The sequence below is a fragment of the Meleagris gallopavo genome, chromosome 6 (assembly GCF_905368555.1).
Source record: "Meleagris gallopavo chromosome 6, MGAL_WU_HG_1.1, whole genome shotgun sequence".
Classification (NCBI taxonomy): Eukaryota; Metazoa; Chordata; class Aves; order Galliformes; family Phasianidae; genus Meleagris; species Meleagris gallopavo.
This window is the reverse complement of record NC_139409.1, coordinates 26,731,448-26,753,600: the sequence shown is the minus strand read 5'-3', so window position 1 is coordinate 26,753,600 and position 22,153 is coordinate 26,731,448. Positions and strand designations below refer to the sequence as shown.

The window sequence follows — 22,153 nt, the reverse complement described above, 5'->3', positions numbered from 1 at the left end:
GTAAATAAATAACTAAATAAAACAGAAGTGAGAAAATAGCTTGTTAAGATTCCTCTTACAATACCTTTAGACCTTTTCAGATATTTTCATTGCCCTGGAAATCCAGAGCAGTATCTGTAGCATAAACAAATATATTGAATAAAGAGAGTACAGAATGTTGAAAACCTCACATTTGGTCACAGCTCTACCACACCAATAACTGAAATTATTAAGTGATTATAAACTCTGGAACAGCTTAGTTTTTTAATGTGATTTAAACCCAGTAATTAGATTCCTCAATCTAAAATTCTCTAACTGTTGCAAACCTTCAGCAGAAAGTGAACCCACTAAGATCAATGTTTTATAAGAAATCGTACTAATTTATGCTATTTTCTATTTGAATTAAGTTAAAGCGTTTAGTAGCCTTATTTTATAACACCATTATATTTTCTTCCTGCTAAAACAATGTAAATCTGGCCAGACACTAATAGCTGGACTTGATTCTTTTATCACCAATAATACTAAGATATTGCTTCCACTGGTACTTCCTTAATTTCCAAGATGAAAACAATGTCCTTTTAACTTGTACAAAATAATTGCCTTTGAGAATCCTAAACAGACTAGAATATGGTAGCCATGGCTTCACCACCACCACTAGGAGGGAATTGTTTTGTAAACTAGTACAGTTTGGGCCTCAAGTCCGTATTTAATTATTAGTATTAATTATTAGTCATTTTTCAGACATGGTAGATAAAAGTGTTGATTATCTTACATTTAGGTTGTCAAAGAAGGGTCTCCATTGAGTACATGATTACCATGGAGATCCATTTGAACTGAAAAACAGAAAAATGTGCAATTGCACTTCAGTTACAAGAATTTAAAATAAAGGCACATTGTAATTCCATTAACTTCAGCTTGAATGTGAATGATGAGTACCAACATACAGCTAAATCATCTATGTTGAATTTATTTCAGTTATTATGTATATGCATTATGCATATAAGTATCTCAGTATCTGATGTTAAAATATATTAATGATACAGAAATACTATTGCACAACAGATGCTATACTATGAATTCATGCAAAAAAAAATCAAAACAAATTAAAATTACACAAATCACATCTGTTTGTTGAGGGAAAATGGGGATAATTGTTTTATTTGTAAATAAAAAAATTAAGAAATCCTATATTTAAGAGGCTGAAAGTGCTATGTAAATTATTTAAGGTTTTCACTATAGATTAGCTAAATTTGACATTGTAAATGCAAAGATAGCTTCATCTTTATGCAAGTAAGAACAAGTTTATTTTTTCTTCTTCCATCTCGCTTTTAAACATAATTGTGAAGACAATACTAACTACTACATTTTGATTTTAAAACCAACACATTTTACAGCTGAGAATAATAATATATGCTTTTATCATCAAAATGGAATTACTGAAGAGGAATATGGCAGACTCTATACCTCACAGGAAAGATTACGCAACAGGAACTTTGCTTTTACAAAGCGTTCAGGTGCACGTTTTATCTATTCTCAATCCTCAATCCACTAACTGCTAGGACACGAACAGACATTTAACTGCTTTATTGCATAATGATAGTTTAGTCAAATACTTGAAATAAAGCATGTGTTTATGGACAATACACAACACGAGTTATAATTTATCTTAAGATGTTGGAATGTAAACTATGGGATTTAGGAAGAAATTCAGTGAGATGTGCACCTGATGACAAGGCAGAAAATAGCAACTTGGCCAACTGTTGCAGTGCAAATTGTTCCAACTCATGAATCCAAGCAATTAAGATACCTGCATGCTTCTTAGCTTGGACTGAAATTCCCTGGGTGGCTGAAACTGTTCCTGCACATGCCACACAATTACCAATGTCTGAACAGGTTAACAGGCTGACAGCAGTATTTTACTTAGGACTTGCTGAATCTAGGAACTGAAGAATTCTGAAGGCCTCCAAAGGTTTCCATTCATACTGAATAGTTCTCTGAGACTGCTGTTTAAAAGGCTGTTAGCATTGATGCAAAAGGTTACTTTTCTACATATTTAAAGGAACTGTATTACAATCTTGCAATAAGTTAAATTGCTCTGGAAATGTATCCAGGCTTTCCGACTTTTTGAGGATGAGGGTCCTCAGATACTCAGTCTTTGGGTACAAACAGGCCTTTGGGATGTAAAAGGTAAGATTCAGTTGTGTCAGTACACAGGAATGCTTGAGTACATGCTTAAGTAGAAACAAACAGTTCTACAGGAGCCTGAAAGCATGTACAGCAAGTCAGGAGCTAAGTGGCAGTGAACTGAGGTTTCAGAGCTCCTTTAAAGATAAGTGGAAATATGAGAATATATAACAGCAAATGTGTTTCCCCACAACTAAATATAAGTATTTCTTTACCTTTAGTAGATATCAAAATTTCTGCTCTGACACTTTGCAAATAATAAGTGCTCTCAATTCCCATTCTCATCCAGTGGGTCTTGCAGTTGTTTGACTGCTATTCTCTGATGTCATTGGCCCATGATATCAGAGGCAGATGTTGGTGCTACAGCAGAAGAGACTGAATTGAATTTAGGAAATACAGTCATGCTAAGACTTAGATCAACTTTCAAATTGGTGACCTGTTAATATACGGATATAAGGTCAGCTGGTTAAACATTAATCAAAATATTTTTGAGGCTTTTTGGAGGAAAAGTTATAATCTCACTTAAGCCATATTTCCTGAAATAATGAATACCCTGCAATTAGAGATATAGGAAGAATATTCAGCTGCTTAATCCAAGAAATTCCTACCTATCTTTTTCATGCAATTAATATTCTCCACAAAATGTGCTTTCATTTTTTTTTTTTTACTCGTCACTAGGCATAATTGCACTACCACAAGGAAATAGTGAGTATTCAAATTAAAAGCACGCATAGAATAAAAGTGTAGTCCACATGAAATATTCTACTGGAGTTCAGAACTCCTAAAAACTCTAATAAAACTCAATTGTTTATTGTTCCTGGTCACCCAAGGATAGCTCCTAAAATATACTCAATAAGCTGATTAGCACATTCATTATATCCTGTGTTCCAAAACTTTGGTTCCTAGTTCACAAAGTGATATTTACATTTTGGCACAGCTTCACAGAGGAACATAGAAGCTGGGGTTAGATGCATCTATGTTTTATGATCCTGGTAGCACAGCATCATCCATAGTTTTCAATTGATGCCCTGAATAATCTGCAGCAAGAAGCACCACAGAACAGGCTTGCAAACTTGTAAACCTGCTCAAGGATTCAGCAGCAAGTTCTGTGGATGATCTGACACCTTTCTGTTTGAATCCTTAAGCTTTTAATGTTGTTACCCTGGCACACCCATCCAGCCTGGTAGAGAATGACTACTAATGCTATGTAAGAAAAAGAAATTAGCATACATATTTTCAGGTCTATTTCCTTATGTTCTTATTGGAAAAAAATGTGATCATAACTGTCTGTGCACGCTTCAATAGGTGTACTACGAACATACTATCAAATCATCCCTTTTTCCATTTTCAACTAAAATAAGTGGAGAAATACCTCATCTGTGAATTCTGCAGCCAAAAGGCTTTCTTAATCTTCCAACTTTCTAGGCAAGTTCTAGACTCACTCTATCTAATATTGGAAAAAAAATAATAATTTTATTCACTCTCCTCTGGCAAGCATTCCTCTAGCACTGAAATTTGTAATTTTTCCAGATTTCTAAGATTGCAGTGTTGCAATGCTGAGAGCTGTAACAACTCCAGGACTTGTACAGAGACTTAAAGGAATCTGCTGACAAAACAGGAGAGTGTAAGTTCAATCACAAAATAGAAACTTACATCTCCCCTGCCTGTCATTATAGCTACAAGTGTGGAAATCTGCATGATGTGAGGAAATCTGCATGATGCAAGGAAATCTGAAGGAAAAAAATTGTGAAATCTAGAATATTCAGCCTATTTCAGTGAATGATTTTTGGGTTTCTATTGCAATCATAAGACCTTGAAGGTTTATAGCAGTGCCCCCACACTATTTTCTTCTTAGATAAATAGAAACAGTTGCACATTTAGTATTTTGACTTGGACTTCAGTCTAATCTTGAGCCAAATACATCAATGGTGTAGTTTCACTCCATTTAATGAGGCCAAATCTCAAGCTGGCCTTTTGTAATTCTTTCCTGACAAGACCTTTTGTAGTCTAAACTGTGCTGCAATATTTATAGTTATTGCTGCAAGTGCAGAATCAAAATTATGGTATTCAGTTAAAAGCTAGAGGCTTTTGGTTGAATTATCAAATCTCATTGTTTCAAACATAATTGTTTGAATATTACTCAGTGTTCTATTCAAGCAGTAACTAAAGACATGCAATACTGAGGAATCACTTCAGTGAGCTGGTATTACACTTTCCATTAAGGAAACAGAAAATTATATTACAATTTTATAATTTGTAGTGCTAGAAAAGAATTTTGTTGAATGTTTTTTGTAATTTCACATTTCCAATTCTTAGATTTTCTTTTCATAAAAATATGCCTTTGTATTATTATCTAAGATCTGATCCATTCTTTGTATCTATACAGATGGAAGAGTCAGCCACCAAAATAACTCCACACAAATCAAACCCAATTGCCGTAAGAAACCAAGTACAAGCAAAAAAAAAATCTTAAAAGCTCCTGTATATTGCTGGTGGCTAATACTGCCATCCAATTAGTCAAGCTTAAACTGTTGTAAAAAGGATAAAAGAAATAGGTCAAGCTAGCCAAACAATAAGAAAACTATTAGGAAATGCACTTAGCCCACCTGCCTCCTTGGTCAGCCAACTCTATTAACCAGCTAATCAAAGGATTAAAAATAGCACAAGAATGGAGTTTTAAATAGAGTCCCTTCAGATCTCCCATCTTCAAATCAGAACTCATAGATGTGAACATTCATCCTTGTCTTTTGGGATTTAGAGCAGAAAACAGTCTATTTTCTAAAAAGCAATTAATTAAGACCTTTGTATCAGAAGGAATTCATAAAATTGTTTGCATACAATCATGTATCTGTGTGAAACTAACTGCTATTTATTTACTCTCATAAATGTTACTATCTGCTTGCATGTGGTGGAGAGCTAGAAATTATCATGTTAATACAGAGCAAATCTCTGTAAAAATATAGCAAAAAAATCTTCTGATACTATAAAAGCTTAGCTAGAGTTCTACCACTTCCAAATCTGCTACTTATCTGTGCTAACAAGATAATTCAAATACATTTTTAAGAAATAGATAGTGATTAAAATCTGCAGCTGTTTGCAATGTAAAACTTGTTCATGGATGAGAACTTTAAACAAGTGCTTAGAAATAGTGTTTGGTGCTACAAAGACACAGTATTCTGTTGCAAAGCAGCTTCAAGAATACTAACATATTCTGCAAGATTTATGCATAGTACACAAAAATATCCATGGAGAACATTTTTCCCCCCTAATATAATTCACTGAGAAGTCTGCAATCTGTTCTCATCCATTTCATGGTCTGCAGTTGATGCTGTAGAGATTCTAAGCCTGTTAGTATCCCTAATGTAAAATTATATGAACATAGAGACAAATCATTTTCACATTTGAAATAAAAGACTTGCATTGCAGGCTAGTTTTTGATCTAAAGAGAAACTGAAGTGGTGAACTGTAACTATTCCACATATGGAAATTAGCAGTACAGTAGGTTAGTGGTTTTGTATCCAGACTGTCACAGCAACTAAGCTGTTTCCATCTTGTCTGTACAGTAGTTAGCTTTGAATTTAGAAGACAAATCATTAAAAACTGACACAAAATCAAATGAAAAAATGAGAAGTTATTAGAAAAGGAAAAGATAACAAAACAAAGCATTTTGCTACAATGCAAAATCTGTGTTGTATAAACATCTTGCAAAATGCAGCTCTGATCTCCATTTCAAAAAGTTGCACACAAGGCAATATGGCAGCTTATCACATGTATGAAGCAACATCAGAATGAGGAATATCTAAGCATATTAGAGATCTTCAGCTTGGAAAAACAACATATCTCTCTTTATCTATGTCCTTCTATGATCTGTCTTTAAAAATTTTGGCCAATAGTTATGAATAGACACCAAACAAACTGAATCTTTGCTTGGCATTCTGTGCTCATTCTTACAGTGCAGCTGACACGATTCTGGTGACTGCTCATTCTATCTCCCCAAATCTTCTTCTCAAGCAAGTTCTACATCTTGCATTAGTTCTCTTTGCTGCGTCATCTACAGCCTAAGCTAGCAAGTTTAGACAGCTCTTGTATACCCATCTTGCAGCAGGGTGATTAATACAGTGGAAGTGATTAGTCTCTAGTGCTGAAAATCCTAGCTTGGTTTGACAGCTGTTCTTCCAGAGGATATGACACCATGAGTATCCTGGTGTAGACCAGCCAAGACAAGCTACTGCATTGCTGCCTATTTCCATACTCAGTAATTTCCAAAATGGGGGTCTTTGTTTCAATTCTTAATATTTGGCCTTCTTTAATATTCTGAAAGCCAACAACAAAGTATTAATAGTGGTCTCCCCTAGAGTCAGAAACTTATGAAAATTGCTCAGCTAGGTATAATTCTGTCCCTATGTTTCTCTCATGAGCCAAATCTTTCCAATAGACATCAATACCCAATGTCATCCATGGGGAGTTAAAATTAGTTGGCAACAGCTCAGGGGCCAGAATTCTCAAGAAGTGTTTAGAATTCAGCATGGGTGAATATAGCAACTGTTCTATTAAATATCAATTAAGTTAATCTTCTCTTATTGAGTCTTGGAGTTTTGTCTCTGCAATAAACTGCAAAGACTACAAAACAGGCAGAGCTGTAATAGCAAAATTCCCCAATGACTTCTCTTGCTTCCCACCCACCCATCACACAGATTGCAACCATTTTTCAGAAAAGCTGTAAAAAGAACTAAATTGCTTAGACAGGCTTTCTGTAATAAATGTAGAAGGAAAAAATCTGTGTTTCGCTGCTTAGACACTCTAAAAGCTCTTTGGAATTGCAAACACTCATCAGTTTTCAACATAACAAAAACTTGAAAAACACAGTAGTTTTAACACTATCTCCAATATTCTTCTCTGTTTCCAGAGGACAACACAGGAAGGAAAGAGCATTTGTTTTTTTCATTAGCGGGGGATACAACTGTGACCACTGGAGTGATGCAAGGGCCAGCAGTGCTTCTTAGCTGTGCAATTGTATACACTCTATGGAGCATTTACCTACCTTCCAGCTGCTGTCCTTTTTTTTTACAGAAGAAGAAAAAAGGACCTTTCTATCATCAGTCCCTATTATACTTTGTAAATGAGCCAAATTGCATATTTGGTGTTTCTACAAAAGAGATCAAGGAAATCAGTAGGGACAGTATCAGAATGTGACACAAACCTCCAGGCTTCCAGACAATTATCTAAGGTCTAATACTGACAATGCTGAGTGTAGTGGCTCTTTCCTCTGAGTAGACACACTCAGCAAGAGCCCTCTGTTCAAAGTCACTGAGGGTCAAACTGCTGCTTTCAGGAAGTGCCCTGATTCTAGGAAGCCACTGATCTCAACATTGTCAAAGATGTAGACTTTGCTATTGAAAAAAAAGAAGTCCAAACTATAATCTTTCCTCCAACCTTACCTCACTTACAACAAAGATTATGGTTGCTGGAGGGAACTACAAAGATGAAAATCAGAAAGATAGCACCTAGACTGTCTTCACAGTGGCTCTTCTGCGGAGGTTACCAAAAATGCACATAGACAGCATGCAGGAAACATGACAATGGCAGCTATTTGTGTATTTGTACTGCATGAGTCCTGAATGTGCAGTTCAGACACAGTGTAAACCAACAGATAACATGAGAGTAACTGGATGGGGACAAGCTGCTTTCTGTCTTTGAGTTAGCAAGGTCATTGTCCTTGAGTCTCAGACTATGGAGTTCACAGTACAAAATTTCAGCCCCTATCTGCAAATCAGTCCCTGGACCTCTGTCCCTTTCCATCCCAGTCCAAGCTGTTTGGACAGGAGGGTAGCTGCCTGGCATGCTGTATTAAAGAGAGTGAGGGAGAAGCAGGGATGCAGCACTGATGCTGTGGAACATCAGAGTCTTCAGGGTAATTCCTTGATTCAGCCTTGCACTTTGGCCTCTCTCCTATGAGTGTGACACATTCCCATATACTAATGCCCTAGGCAGATACTTCAAAGATTTGTAAAAGTTGTTAGCAGCATTCTCCCCCAGAGACTATTCTATATCTACTGCCATTACTGGCCTGGCACTTCCCATGCAGCTTGACACACTGCAGACAGCAGCCATGAGCATTAGATACTTCTACTCTCAAGAACTGGTAAAATTGTTTTTCAACAATTTAATGCAGCACTTAATCTACTCTGAAGACCTGACCAGTGGAGAGTGATCACAAATGAGACTGGTAAAACATTAACTTTCTCTGTAAATGATGTAAGTGGCAGAAAGCAGTCTGGAGTTAAAGCAAACAAGCCCACAGGTCTCTCTGGCTGGACAGCCTTTCCATTGGAATTTTCATATTTGTATATATCACAATTGTTGTTTTTTTTTTTTTAATAAGGAGGCTGAAAAGTACTTAATTTTGCTACCTGGCACAAACAAATTTAGGCATTAAAGGTGATTGAGCTATTTTGCAGATTGACAGTGCGCCCACACAATTGGAATAAGATGTTTGAAATATGTGGTTTTTTGCTTTATTTCATTCTCTCAGAATGAAAACAAAGACAACTATGTGAAAATGATTAGCTAAAATGATACACTGAAAATTAGAATTCCTGCTCATTTATTTTGTATTATGCACAAACATTGCTTCCTATTAAATATCCTAACAGGCATTTTAAGGTAAGTTGTATCTTTATCAACATGGGCATGTTATATTCACAAAAGTGAAATGGAAACCAGTTAGTTTTGTCATCTCTATACTTAGGTTTATGTTTGCTTGTGTGTTTTTTTTTGTTTTTAAAATTAAAGCTCAGATACTTATTTGCTCTTCATTGGCTACCAGTGATCTGCAGTGGGTTCATTCATTGTGACATTTCTTAGAATAATTAAACACCAGCGAAGGTAAAATTAACCCAAAGCATTTTTCAAGGAAAATAAGCTCCTACTTTTGAAAAGATCGTATCAGGGCACATAAGTTCCAACACATAACACAAGTTTCAGAGAGTGAAGCCACATAAAGTATGTCCTTATAATATTATGATTATTTGCCATGGAGATCATGGCATTTAAGAAAACTGCTTATGTCACTGAACAATAAAAAGAAGTGAGAAAAACTGGAGTTATCAGCAATAAGTAGCACTTTTTTTATGCAAGCAGTACTAAAATCATAATGACAAGGAACTATATGGTATTATAAGGTAATTATACCCTATATTATTATATCCTCTCTAGGTAATCTATATTCTATCAGCAACCCCTTAAATTCTACATGCACAACATAACGGATGCTCAAAGAGCTTTGTAAAATTGGAACTGAAAAATTGGGATTACTTTGGATTATTTTTTTAAGTGCTAATCTGCTGTAAAAGGAGATGCACAGCCCTTCAAAATTTCTGACAATGGAAAAGAAGCATTTCTCATCATGCTTGCAATTGTTTGGGGTTTTTTTGGAAATGTGCTAATAAAGTATATAGTGATGTGTATCTGTGTCTGGAAAATGTATTTGCCTGATACCAAATTATCACTGTAAGTATTAATGTTAAAAAAACTCACATAAATATTGATGAATATGAAAGGTTTTCACTTTGCTTCTATACATGTAGAAGAGTAGAAATTCAGTCAGAAATGTTAGCTAGTTTCTAATCATTCTAATAATTAAATAATAGCATTGTCACAGCTCTCTGATGCACCATCTTTTGTTCATAAGTACACAACGTACTTCTGTTGAGAGAGATGATAGATCTAATAGCTCATTTACATCTTTAAAGTATTTCCCAAGGGACAAATCTTCTGGTAGAGACAGAACAAGGCAGCCAGCAGAACTCCATTTGCGAGATCTAATGCCTTCTGTTTCTCAGATACTTGGTCAAACACACTACTGCTATAATTATGAGGAATTCTAACCAGCTTAAAAAAAAAAAACTATGCTTACTTGTTAGTCAGTTTGATGCCTTGAGAAGCAGACACAAAGGCTAGCATTAGGCTTGCCTCCCCACATCCACACCAACACTGAAAGGAAAGATTTCACGGAGAGATTTCACCAGAGTTCAAACCTATGCTTCACTGCTCCCTGAAGAAATCTTCTTCTCTTCAATGACTGTAGAGAGAAACAAAGAAAATAAATTTGTCTAAAATATGAACAGTCTAGCTTCTATCTTTCCTTAACCAGGCACATTTCTTAAAGGAGAACACTGCCTGTATTACCTAAAAATCCATTATCTGTTATCAAATCCATGGTTAATAAAAGATGTAGCAGTAACCAGTAAAATTTAAGGAAGAGTACATTATTTTCATGATTAATTACATGCACATCCCTAAATTAATTCATCATCAGAAAGACAGCTTGTATTTAATAAGCAAGTCATCTGTTAAAACCACAATTTATCTCTGAAAAATCCTTCCAAGTGCAACTGAAACTGATAAATTTGAAAAGGCAAAGCCATGTTCATATTATCATGTTTAATCCAACATCATATATGGGGTTAAGTACTACTAGCATAAAATGTGAGATATTTGCAGACCATGGTTTCTCATTTAGATGAATCATTTTGAGGTCTGCAAGGATATTTTCCTCTCTCAAATATCCTAGTGAGATCTTACCAACTTAATTCTAAACTTAATTTAACATGCATAGTTTCAATTATAGTTAAATGCTAATATCTATTATATAGAAGCTCTTTTAGTGCCTGCTCAGTGTTTGAGAACAAGGAAGTATCTTTACTAAAAGATTTGACTAACAAGAATAAATGAAAATTTTCTATAATTTGTTAATGAAAATGTATCTCTTGAAAATATCTTTATTAATTATTTTCAGAAACATCAACAATCATAAACAGTGTCAAAAATATAATTTTGAACATATTTATACTACACAGCAGAAAAAAGGTGGAACAGAAATCCAAGAAATAGCATAGTTAATAAAGATGAGTCACATAAACATATTGACTTAAGGTGAATAAAATGATCAACTCTAATCTGTTCTATGATTGATATGCCATCCTCTGAACAGTTCTGCTACAGGAGAGATATTATTAAACAGTCATAAGCAACTGTGATATCAGTGATTCAGGGATCACATTGGAGGATGACTATCACTTTTGAATTCTGCTGACACTCAAAAATAGAGACAGTTAAAAGGGAGAACCTTTTTTCAAGGTAAAACTAACAAAAAAAACAATTCATAGAAATATCAAACCAAATGATTTTTTCAATGAAAAAGCATATAGAAAAAGAATTGCTTTCAGCTTATTTTGTTGCCTTTTTTTCCCCTCTGTATTTTCCATTTTTCCTCATAACTTTTTAAGCTGAAAAAGAAAAAAAAAAAAAAAACAGAATAAAATTCGTTTCTAAGTTTCAGTTTAAACTATACATATATATACATATATATAAATATATATATATTAATGAATATGAATAATGAAAATATATATATATATTTAATGAAAGGATCTGGATATTTTTGAACAGCTTCTAGCCATTTTTCTTCTATCATTGTGTATTCTGAGCATGTATTTTGTATTTAAAAGCAATAAGTGAGAAAAACTCGACAGTAAGCTCCTGGGTTTAAATTCTGTGGTTTTCACAGAAATAACAATTATCCTACTTTGAATGAAACCAAATTCAGGTCTACTGGTTTGTCTGTTAAAAAGTAAAAAACAAACAAATACAATAAATAAAATTATGGTTCTCCATCGAGGCTCCATACACACAGAAAACTGACTGCACATTCTAAATATTCTACAGCCTGTGCTGTTTTTTACCAAGTCTTTACCTCCTGTGGAGTAATTGGAGAAAATGAACAGAGGACTTCATGAAGATTAATATCTTTTACGTCTGCTCATTGCTATTCTAGCCTCTGTTCACACGTAATACATTTATTTTAGGGTGCAAAGGAATCAAATATGACAATATGAAAGACTTCACTGAATGGCTGACTTATTTGAAAGATTTCACCATGCTATGTACATTTGTAATGAGAAGAGTTCTGTGTGAACTCTCATTCAGTGCCATGCAAGCTTTGTCTCCTTAGGTATATCAAAGTGGTAACAAGAAAGAAAATAAGCAGGGGGTTTTATTATAGAAACATGACAACACTAGGAATTACAGGTTCTACCAGTGCTTTTGTAATATTTTGCATTTGCTTATTTTTAAAAACAAATTAAAATACATTTAATGCAAAGTTTTAATCCAAGCTATTAGATCTTTTCCTCTAGGCCAAGTGGAAAACTCTTAGGAGAGGGGCAAAGATTAGCAAGCATTTAACAAAAGTCAGTGCATTGTAATCCCTTATCCTTATCCTTCTTTAGGTCAGGACAAAACAGAACAACATTCAGAAGGGGACAGAGAACAAATTTAAACTAAACAGAGGACATTACCTCTCAAGATTTCCTTCTACTGGAGCAAATCAGAACGAACCAAGTTAAGAAATGTAAGTCAGAAACACCAATAAAATCAGGACTGTCAAAACATTTAAAGATATCTTCTGCTGTTGGAATTATTTGAATTTTCTGTACCCTTTGTAAAGTTGGCTTGTCTAAATTTGAAAAGAGCAAACCAATACATCAGTGGCAGAAGAGTTAATGTAAAGCAATGAATAGTAATAAAGATCATAGAAGGACAATTACTCGTAAAGAGGAGCATGAAACTACCTCAAAAAGCTTATTTTTCCCCCTTTTTTTTTTTAAAAAAAAAAAAAAGCAACTTACATTCTTGGGACCTATTACTGAGAAATACTATATTAATTTATTTTTAACAGTAACGGTCTATAAAGGAATGAATGGGAAAAGATTCATTCCTTGAAAATCTAACTGCTGTGATTATTCTTTCATTTGAGAGTCCTGAATATTTGATCTAATTCTGTTAGTACCTCCAGATTCTAAAAAGTTATCTGTCCCAATATTCTGTCCACATTTATTTGTGTCCACATCTAAGTATGCCTGAGAGGCATCTGATATATGCTCATCCATACAGCCTTAGCTGTGCCACTTACCCATAAACCATTTAAATGCTTTTGAACAAGGTCCTTTTACTGTCACTGTAGCTCCTGTGGTTTGTCTGCATTATCCATCCTGGGACTGGAATCTAAAGTCAGTCCATACTGGGGTGCTATATACTGCCATTTCACCTAGAGTTTCTACAAATATGTCCTGAGACCCAAAGATTTGCACAGCCCTACAGCTTCATCCACACTGCAGTAATCAAGCCACTCTTAAAATGCTCCAGGCATGATTCAGTGCTAAGGCATTACAGAAAATTTCAGAAATTTACCAATGGTGTTTTACAGGGATACAATTGCATTAGTATAAGTTTAATCACTGGGCCACAAAAGACTGTTTCCAAATCACATTACTTCTTCTCTGTAGAATATTACCAGATATTCTGTACTTAATTTTCAGCAAAAGTATGTAACTTACCTAATAGATAAGGATACTTATTGCCTCCTTAGTAGAAGGATCAAACTTTCAGATAGCAAATGCAAAGAAAGATATTACTTCCTTGAGTAGACGGACATGTCAGTCAAGACTAAAATTTTCTTTGGGAAGGAAAATAAATGGAGGAAACGTTACAAGTGCTGAATGAGTCATAGTTGAAGGTATTCTGCATAGGTAAAGCCTCCTAAAAGGTCTCACGTATTTTTTAAGAATGTGTGGTAGAAAAAATGCACAGAATCATGCTCAAAGTTTTAAATCCACACACTGGAATTCCAGATAAGTATGTTAAAAAACACACTTGCTTGAGAAAGCTAGAACGCTATCATGAATAATTTGATAAATACGATTGCAAGAGTTCTTTGTTTTCCTCAGTGAGACAGCACACATTTTCTTTAGCACCTTGTGAAGAGCAACTATAAATACTAAAAAAAAAAAATTGTTTTTATCCATTAAGCCTGAGCACACATTCCTAGGGGGTTATTGATTATCTCTTCGTCTATCTTTCAAAGCTGGACACTACATTTGCTACTCTGGAAATCTAAACCACTTCACATGTTGGACTGATTCACATGTTTGAGAACCCTTCAGTCATTCAATTAGAACCGGTTAACATAAATGAGCTTATAAGGAAAAAAGAAACCACCACCACCAACAAAAAAAAGATTATGTGGTTCAAAATCTAATCCTATTGCTAAAGCTTCCTCACAGGAAAGATCTATTCTTATCATCTTAGCAAAATACTATTGATAAAACATTTATTTTTAAATAAAAGGCATAAAAAGAAATTGCTTTGCTGGCCCACTGAGGCTTAAAGCCTGAGGAATCAATATTCCTATATTTTATGTTCATTATAGCTCAATAGTTGTTCTTCCTTTATGCTGCTGAAATCCATTTTGAAAGCTTTTTGAATCATTAACCCTGAGAAACAGGGTTCCGACTTCTGATACCAGTCAAGGAACCTGGTTTCCTCCAGATTTAATATTGTTTTACAATACATTAATATTGTTTTACAAGGCATTACAAAACAGACTCCAATTAAAAGAGTCATAAAATTTTCTAATTACTACCTAGAACAACTTCAAAAATCACAATTATAAAATATCTTAAGTGGAGTTTATTTATGAAGAGTTGGATGATTGTCTCAGACCAAAAAAAAACAGATGAGAGCATTTTGTTTCCATTTAGACTGCTTTGAAGCAATCTGTGATGACTGTGGTATCTACATTGGTACCATGGCTCATTTCCACTTAAAACTCATTTTAAGTGTATGGATATGTCTCAGTGTGTTTTCACATGATCCACACAATAATCTTGCTACCATAAACCTATAGTATGCTCAATTTAGACCCTTTACCGCGCTCCAAGAATAGTTTGCTAACAGTCTGAGGCCATTGACTTCAACAACAGTATGGATACAGAAACACAATATTAAAAAATCTACACATTATGCTGGCTGTGGCCTAAAAAAAGTAGCAATGGAGAACCATTTGTCACTGTTAGTCACACCTATTAGTTCATATTTGTCACCAACCTTCACTACTGATCATATTACATATAAAAAATGTTTTTAAATCACAGGAAAAAAAAAAACAACGAAACAACCACCACATATAATATTTAAAAACACAGTTCCTTGATTGAAAATTACTTTCTTTCATTATTCAATCAGAAAGATTCTCACAAATCACACAATGTGTTTTTTATCCAACAAAGCTTATCCTCAAAGGAGAAAGAACTGGGCACTTTTCAGTTCTGGAGTATTCAGAGAGCCTATTATCCCAGCATGAAATCCGTAGAGCATGTAGAAAATAAAAGAGCAAGAGCTTTTCAAAATTATACATTTCTACTTTGGAAAAATAGCAACATTGCAATTTCAGACTTCGGTTCTGTTTATCTAAAGGTTATATAAAGCATCAACTCATTAAGATTCCAGAAGCTTCACAATGAGGTTTTATTATAACTTATCTATAGGATTTGACTGAACTTTTTTTTACTTAAACAGTATGAGAAATTTTCAGATTTGTTCAAGAGGTTTTTTGTCTTGGACACCACAGCAAAATCATAGAATCCATGGAATAGCTTGGGTTGGAAAGGACCTTAAAGATAATTTATTTCCAATAGCCTTCCATGGGCAGGGTTACTGCACACTATATCAGGTTGCCTAAGGCCTCATCCATTCTGGCCTTGAGTACTTCCACTTCGCATTTAAAAGTGAGCGTTTAATCTATCTATCAGAGACCCCATAGTGGTAATTGCAAGACCTAGCCTAACAAGATACTCAAAGAGTTACCTTGAGTTTTTATGTTGGCAGATTGTACTACCTGATCACATATAGTCTCATGATCACTGTTAAAATATCAGACTTTATCTAGATATATCATTATACTTTCACTATGAGAGATACCTGGTCTCATTACATATCTGGCTAGGTAGCAAGTTGGATCACCAGGACTCTCTCAACTCCTGAGCCTCAACTAGTATCTTGCTTTCCTACATTACACTGGCCTGTCTCAACAAGATTTCCCCCATAACAATGCTCAGGCACAGCTGGGATACCATATGCTAAAGACAATCCCCAGAAATCAATATATAAAAGGAAACACCAAATTTGGGCTTCTCTCTGCATAATCCTCCAAAAGTATTCCAGTAGGATTTAATACCTTAAACATTTCCATATGCCTGCATGCCACACCCCATGATATATTTCATGCATTCTGAGTTTCGCACAGTTCTCATGTTACTTCATGCTATTAACACTTTAAAATGACTCCCTCCACCCAAATGCAAACATAATAATAATTTTGTCTTGGGCTGAAGCCAGGGAGAAATACAAGGAATATATAATGGGCAATGATCTCTGTTTTAGTAGAAGTACAAAAACAGTGCAGGATACAGATATTGGGTAATTATTTACTTCATTACAATATACAAAGTATGACTACAACAGAATGACAGGTGTAGATCAGTCAGATTTTCTCTTGTGTATATATGCATTTGGAAGGTTAGTCAGGGGTTAGAAAAGGAAATATAATAAATGGCTTTTGGAACAATTTTAAAAATTATTGAAAAATCTTTTCATGCCTATTTAAAGAGTAGTTCTCCACTCTCTCTTTGATTTATTTATTTATTTATTTTTTGCTGGCATAGATTGAACTTTATTATTAGAGATAGAAAATGATCTCTAAATAATTTTTTTTTTTTTTTTTTTTTTACTCATTTTGTTGTGAAGTACAACATGCAGAGCATGGTATTCAGGAATGCCTTTGCCCTGATGGGATATCACAGATGTAGGACTACGTACAGCTGCAAGCTCTTTATGATAAGGAATTTAAAACAGCCCAGCAAACTTTCAGAATACACATAGTGGTATGCTGCAGTATAACCAAGGCCTCACATACAGTTGTGGAAAAGAGATCAAATCCAAGTACGGTGCTTATATTGGTAAGCATGCCAGAACTCAGTTGTATTAAAACATATGGCTTTCACTTAACAGCATGACAACAGTGACATGTCATGACATCCTCCTTGTAAAGATTTAGCCAGTGATTATGAACATATTTGTATCAGCTAACATTGTTTAAAGGACTATAGCTCATTTAGCTCCTAGACAAAAATCTCTGCTGACACCATATTTGACACCAGTTCCGATAGTTGTTACAGATTTAAACTATGAAAAGCACATAATGACTGAAGGCCCCAGCTGTGTATGCAAGCTGACAGGCAGAATATCTCTTTTCATGAGATCTGTTTGGAATATCTGCTGGTTTCCACAGTAGTGGTCATATCATTTTTGTCAAGTAGAAATTCTTGGGAAAAGCCAGAGAAAAAGTGAGACCTGCTTCCACAATAACAGTTTCGTTTGTCTCTCTGACAGAGATGACAAATCTCAGCTTCTCAGATACTAGGTCAGTGCTTCATATTTTATGCTCTTTCACAAGGTTCTCTCAACGCTTTCTCAAACCTCCTGTGATGTTCTTTCTGTAAACCCTTTTTGCAGCTACTATATGATTCAGTATGTAAAATCAGGAGATATTATCTTCAGTTGGCGAAGCCATAACAACTGTACAGTCACTTTCTCTGATCTTTCCTGACAAAAAATAAATTAAAAAAAAAATAAATAAAGCTAAGAACAGCGCAGATCAAGAACATCTCTGAAAGCACACACATGTTTATGGAGTAGCAGCACTGTCACCTATGAACTCCATTTCATGTTTTTTGGATCCCAGGTAGACCTTGTCACTTCCAGCAGGTTTGACTCAAAACCTTTGTCCTACTCATGCTAAGGCCATGAGTTCACAAAGCTCACCTGTGGCATGCCATGAGTTTATACTGGTTTTATTTGGAGTTCAGAATGCAGAGAAGCAGAACATTTGACACTTCGTAGTCCCGCGCATTTAGACAATGTTATGGCATGGTAATGATAAAGTTTTGATAAAAACAAACTAACCGAAAACATCAAATCATCCTTCCTGAAACATATGCTATGAGTATATATTTTATATTTTGTCCTTGGTCTGTACCATCAAACACGAAAGAAGGGATAAGGGAAGTATCAGATAAAATTAATACACTATTTGGGGCATTGATTATTGTTTTCTTTTAGAGAAAGAAAAATAAAAAAAACAGTTTTAAAAATTCTATATTGTTATTATTTATATGTAATTCATAATTTTAAAGGAAATACCATTTTTGAGGTTGAACTGGATATTACAAGAGAATTTTTATGTCAAACTAGTAACAATTAATTTAACATTTAAGAGAAAGACATTCAAATAATTGAGTGGATAAAAAACTGAGCAATCTGCCAGCCAAATTCCACTGCAGTTATCTATAAACTATACCACTGATACCTGTACTTCAAAACTTTTTACAATCAGTATCACCGAATTTTCAACAGACTAAAACCAAATCAAAATAAACATCCTTTTCATAAAAGCTGACTGTTAAATTCAAGCGTGCCACATCAAACAAAAATAAATTTCATAACCTAATATTGCCTTTAAACTTGAGGTTTCTTAGCTACAAAATAAGCCAATAGATACCACTTGTTTGTTCATTTTTTTATATCAGAAATTTAGACCCTGAACTAGCAGCTTCTCTATGAAGACAGGTGGTACCTATTTGCTCCCAAGGCCTGCCTCTCTCCTCAACATTTTGTGTCTGCAAGCATTATAGACTCCTCTCTAACTCAAGTTTTTGTGCTAAGGTTACGTTAAAAACTCTCTGCTATTTTCACAGATATCGCATTTTTTAATGACCTCCCCAGCACTTTGTCAATGAGTGCTACTGGAATTTCTCAAACGACTTATCCAGAGGCTGACTGGGGTGAACATGCATGCTTAACCTATAAAATCTATATATTATTGGATCATGTTAACTGGAGTACTGAGATACTCCTGTAGCAATATCACAAGATTAGCTACAACACTATGACTAGAAGTATACCAGAAGTAATTTTTCATGTTTTAACCTGTCATGAAACCACTTAATAGGAAACTGAATAGCCCACAAAGCTTAGCACACCCTTTCAGAACATCAGCCGCTTGTGGCCACAGCAATATAGCCTTTCGCAGGAGACAGTTCCTTCTAGGCGCTACTCTTTCTCACCCTTTAATATGGTTTGATATATTTTCTACGTATGCCATATCCTCCAGGCCTTAAAGGACATGAATGTTATATTCTAAAATGAAAATGGAAAGAAGATTTGGAATTGCTTTAATTTACTTTGCTTAAGATTACACACTTGGACGTGCAAAACAAAAAAAAAAGTGTATGATGGATATATCATTACGTCTTCCTATCTACAAGCACTAAATATTCATCATTAAATAAAGAAGGAAGTTTATCAACAATCAGTTTTTTTGTTCTCACTCTCTGACTAGATAAATATGAACTCAGCTACAATGAAAGAATTGTGTTGTTATGCTGTTTCTTTGTATTCTTAATTACAAGTAGCGCTTCTCTACAGTGTCCAAGATCTTTGCAGACTGACAGTTCCCATTTAAATCTAGGAAAATTGCTTTTTCTTTCCTCAGCTTTTCTGTTAGGACTGTCTGTGAAAAATCCAGTCTACTTCTTATTACAATCACTTTGAGAAATCCAGTCACTTCATGTAGAACTTTCCTATGCTATCTTTAAAACATTACAACTAGAAAACAGGAAAAAGTAGCTTCCTCTCACATAAAACTTGCAAAACACTGATGCTATAGAACCTCAGGAAAAAAATGACAGGATTAAAGTTGATTGAACAGAAGTTAGATTGTATTGGTAAGTTAATACAACCGGGATGTGCTCAGATGCTGAAAAATCATTGCTTACATGATTAAATTTTAGGAAAAGCCTTTGGCATATTTAAAACTCACAGTTATAGTCTCCCAAACAATTCCCAGATGGCATCTTCAGATAATGTTTCCAAAAAGCAACAGAAATGAAACCACGCAATTTTGATAGACTTCCTCTGGTACAATCCATGGGCATTGTGCCAATGGGGTCACACCTGCACACTCACGTCTATATCCTCACACAACATATGAGGCATGGCACTGTGATATATAAAAACATCATCTTTCTGAGGTCACTTATTTTTTAACACAGCTGAACTCAGAGAATGAGAACCAAGATGTCTTACACAGGAAAGAGGTGTGTTTAGTATCACCAAAGTGATCTAGGCAAGATGAGAGAAGGATCTGACTCTAACTGAATCATCCCACTAGGAAATATGCAAATACTGTCTTGTAGTGAATACCTCAGCCTTCTTCTTAGCTGTTGTAGCCAGTTCTCCTTTCTCATTTTTAGGAGGAGGTACTGAGCTGAGCAGATATCTGATTGATCACTGGCCCACTCTTGCCAGGTACCGTTAGAGGGATAAGAGGATACATACTTAGCCTTATCCTTAATTTAAAAATTATATGTATAAAACTATATAAATGTATAAATATATTTTATATAACTTCTATATATACAAAACTTGCAAAAGTCATAAAAACTGTTGACCAAAGAAAGGTGTTTAAGAGTCTGTGTCAGAATTGCAACTATAACAGATACAGATGAGAAAAGCTTTGGTTTTACACACTTGTGTGTCTAGGAAATTATTTTGTAAAATTGTATCTCACCAGAGTCTGGAGGGATGTCATTGTGAAGAATAACAGAGTACATAAAAGAGAGACAGAAAGAAAAAAATCAAACTGTGGCAAACTTGTAAAAGTCAGTGAGAGTTTAAGGGGTGGAGGGAAGGGGTTGTAGATGCCTGCTACACGCAGATTAGCAGTGTGCAGTACAGACAGGGAAATTAGAGACAGACAAAACCCATAAAGTTCTTAGACAGGCAGACTGATTTTCAAACGCTGTGAAAGTGACAATGGCTGAAGAGAATCAGGTTCTATTCTGTGGCAATTCCTAGCCCATGAGTCACCTCTTCTGTTAATGAAGACTACTCATTACTGTACTGTTTACTGTCCTCAGAGTTGTCCCAACAAAATTCTACCTGCTGTAAACTTGCTAGCTCCAAACCTGTTGCCTACTCAGCTGTAACAGTCCACAAAAGCAAGGTTACAGAGATGGAAGTCATCTTCTCTGTGGTGATGGCCTTGTAGAATATGATACTTTGATGTTGGATGTCTGGAGCCTGCTCATGTGGAAAGGGACATTGAACTATGTGAAGGGGTTTAGAAGTATCTGTATTTTGCAGTGTAGATGCTCGCTCAAGCTTTTACCAAGATCAATATTTATTATCTGTGTCCTGCCAGTGACTTGAGCTGAAAAGTCTACAGGTCACCAAGATCTTCTCTGAATAGCTCACTATGAGAACCAGGTACATGACCAACATGATGACCTGATCTACATATGAAAACTAACTCTTCTAGCTTCGGTTTGAAAGAAAGTTGTCTGCACCATGATCCTGAGAAAATATCACAATCATCTTATATGATAAGCAGAATTTCAGGTGCTCAGGCATCCTGAAGTTCATTTGTAGCTGCTGCAAACAACATATATTGACATTTGTTATATAAAGACTGTTGATTTGAAAGTGCTAGGAACAGGGTTTTTTCTTATACACCTAAAGGCACAGCAGTATTTTATTCTTTAAGCAGATAATTCCATCTCAAGAAGAGAAGGCTCCAGAGAGACCAGATAATGGCCTTTCGTTATCTAAAGGGGGAGCTAGAAAGAAGGGGACAGACTCTTTAACAGGGTCTGCTGTGACAGGACAAGGGGAAATGGTTTCAAACAAAATAGAGTAGTTTTATGTTGTCTGTAAGGAAGAACCCTTTTACAATAAGGAAGCATTGGAAAAGGTTGCCTGGAGAGAGGGTGGATGCCCCATCCTTGGAGACATTTAAGGACAGATTGGAAGGGGCTCTGAGCAACCTAATCTAGCAGTGAATGTCTTTGAACATTGTAGGTAGTGGAACTAAATGATCTTTAAGGATCCCTTCCAATTCACATGATTCTACACTTCTGTAAAGATAAAAGGCACATATGACAGCCAAATAGATGATTAGGCACAAAAACATGTTCCCTTCAAGGAACTCTGCTAGCAAACTTCTGCTGGTACAAGCACACACTTGAAAATTTAC

The 22,153-nt window shown here is 35.1% G+C and overlaps 1 long non-coding RNA gene across 2 annotated transcripts in view; it reads right to left on the bottom strand.

The window, feature by feature from the left end:
• Positions 1 to 751: 751 nt before the first annotated feature.
• The window catches only part of LOC146544113 (uncharacterized), a 212,876-nt gene continuing 191,474 nt past the window's right edge, over positions 752 to 22,153 (bottom strand). For both annotated transcript variants that reach the window (XR_014884114.1, XR_014884115.1), the window contains exons 4-5: positions 10,079 to 10,243; positions 752 to 812 (exon numbers count right to left, since the gene is read on the bottom strand). This is a non-coding gene — a long non-coding RNA (uncharacterized LOC146544113). The remainder of the gene's footprint in view (positions 813 to 10,078; positions 10,244 to 22,153) is intronic.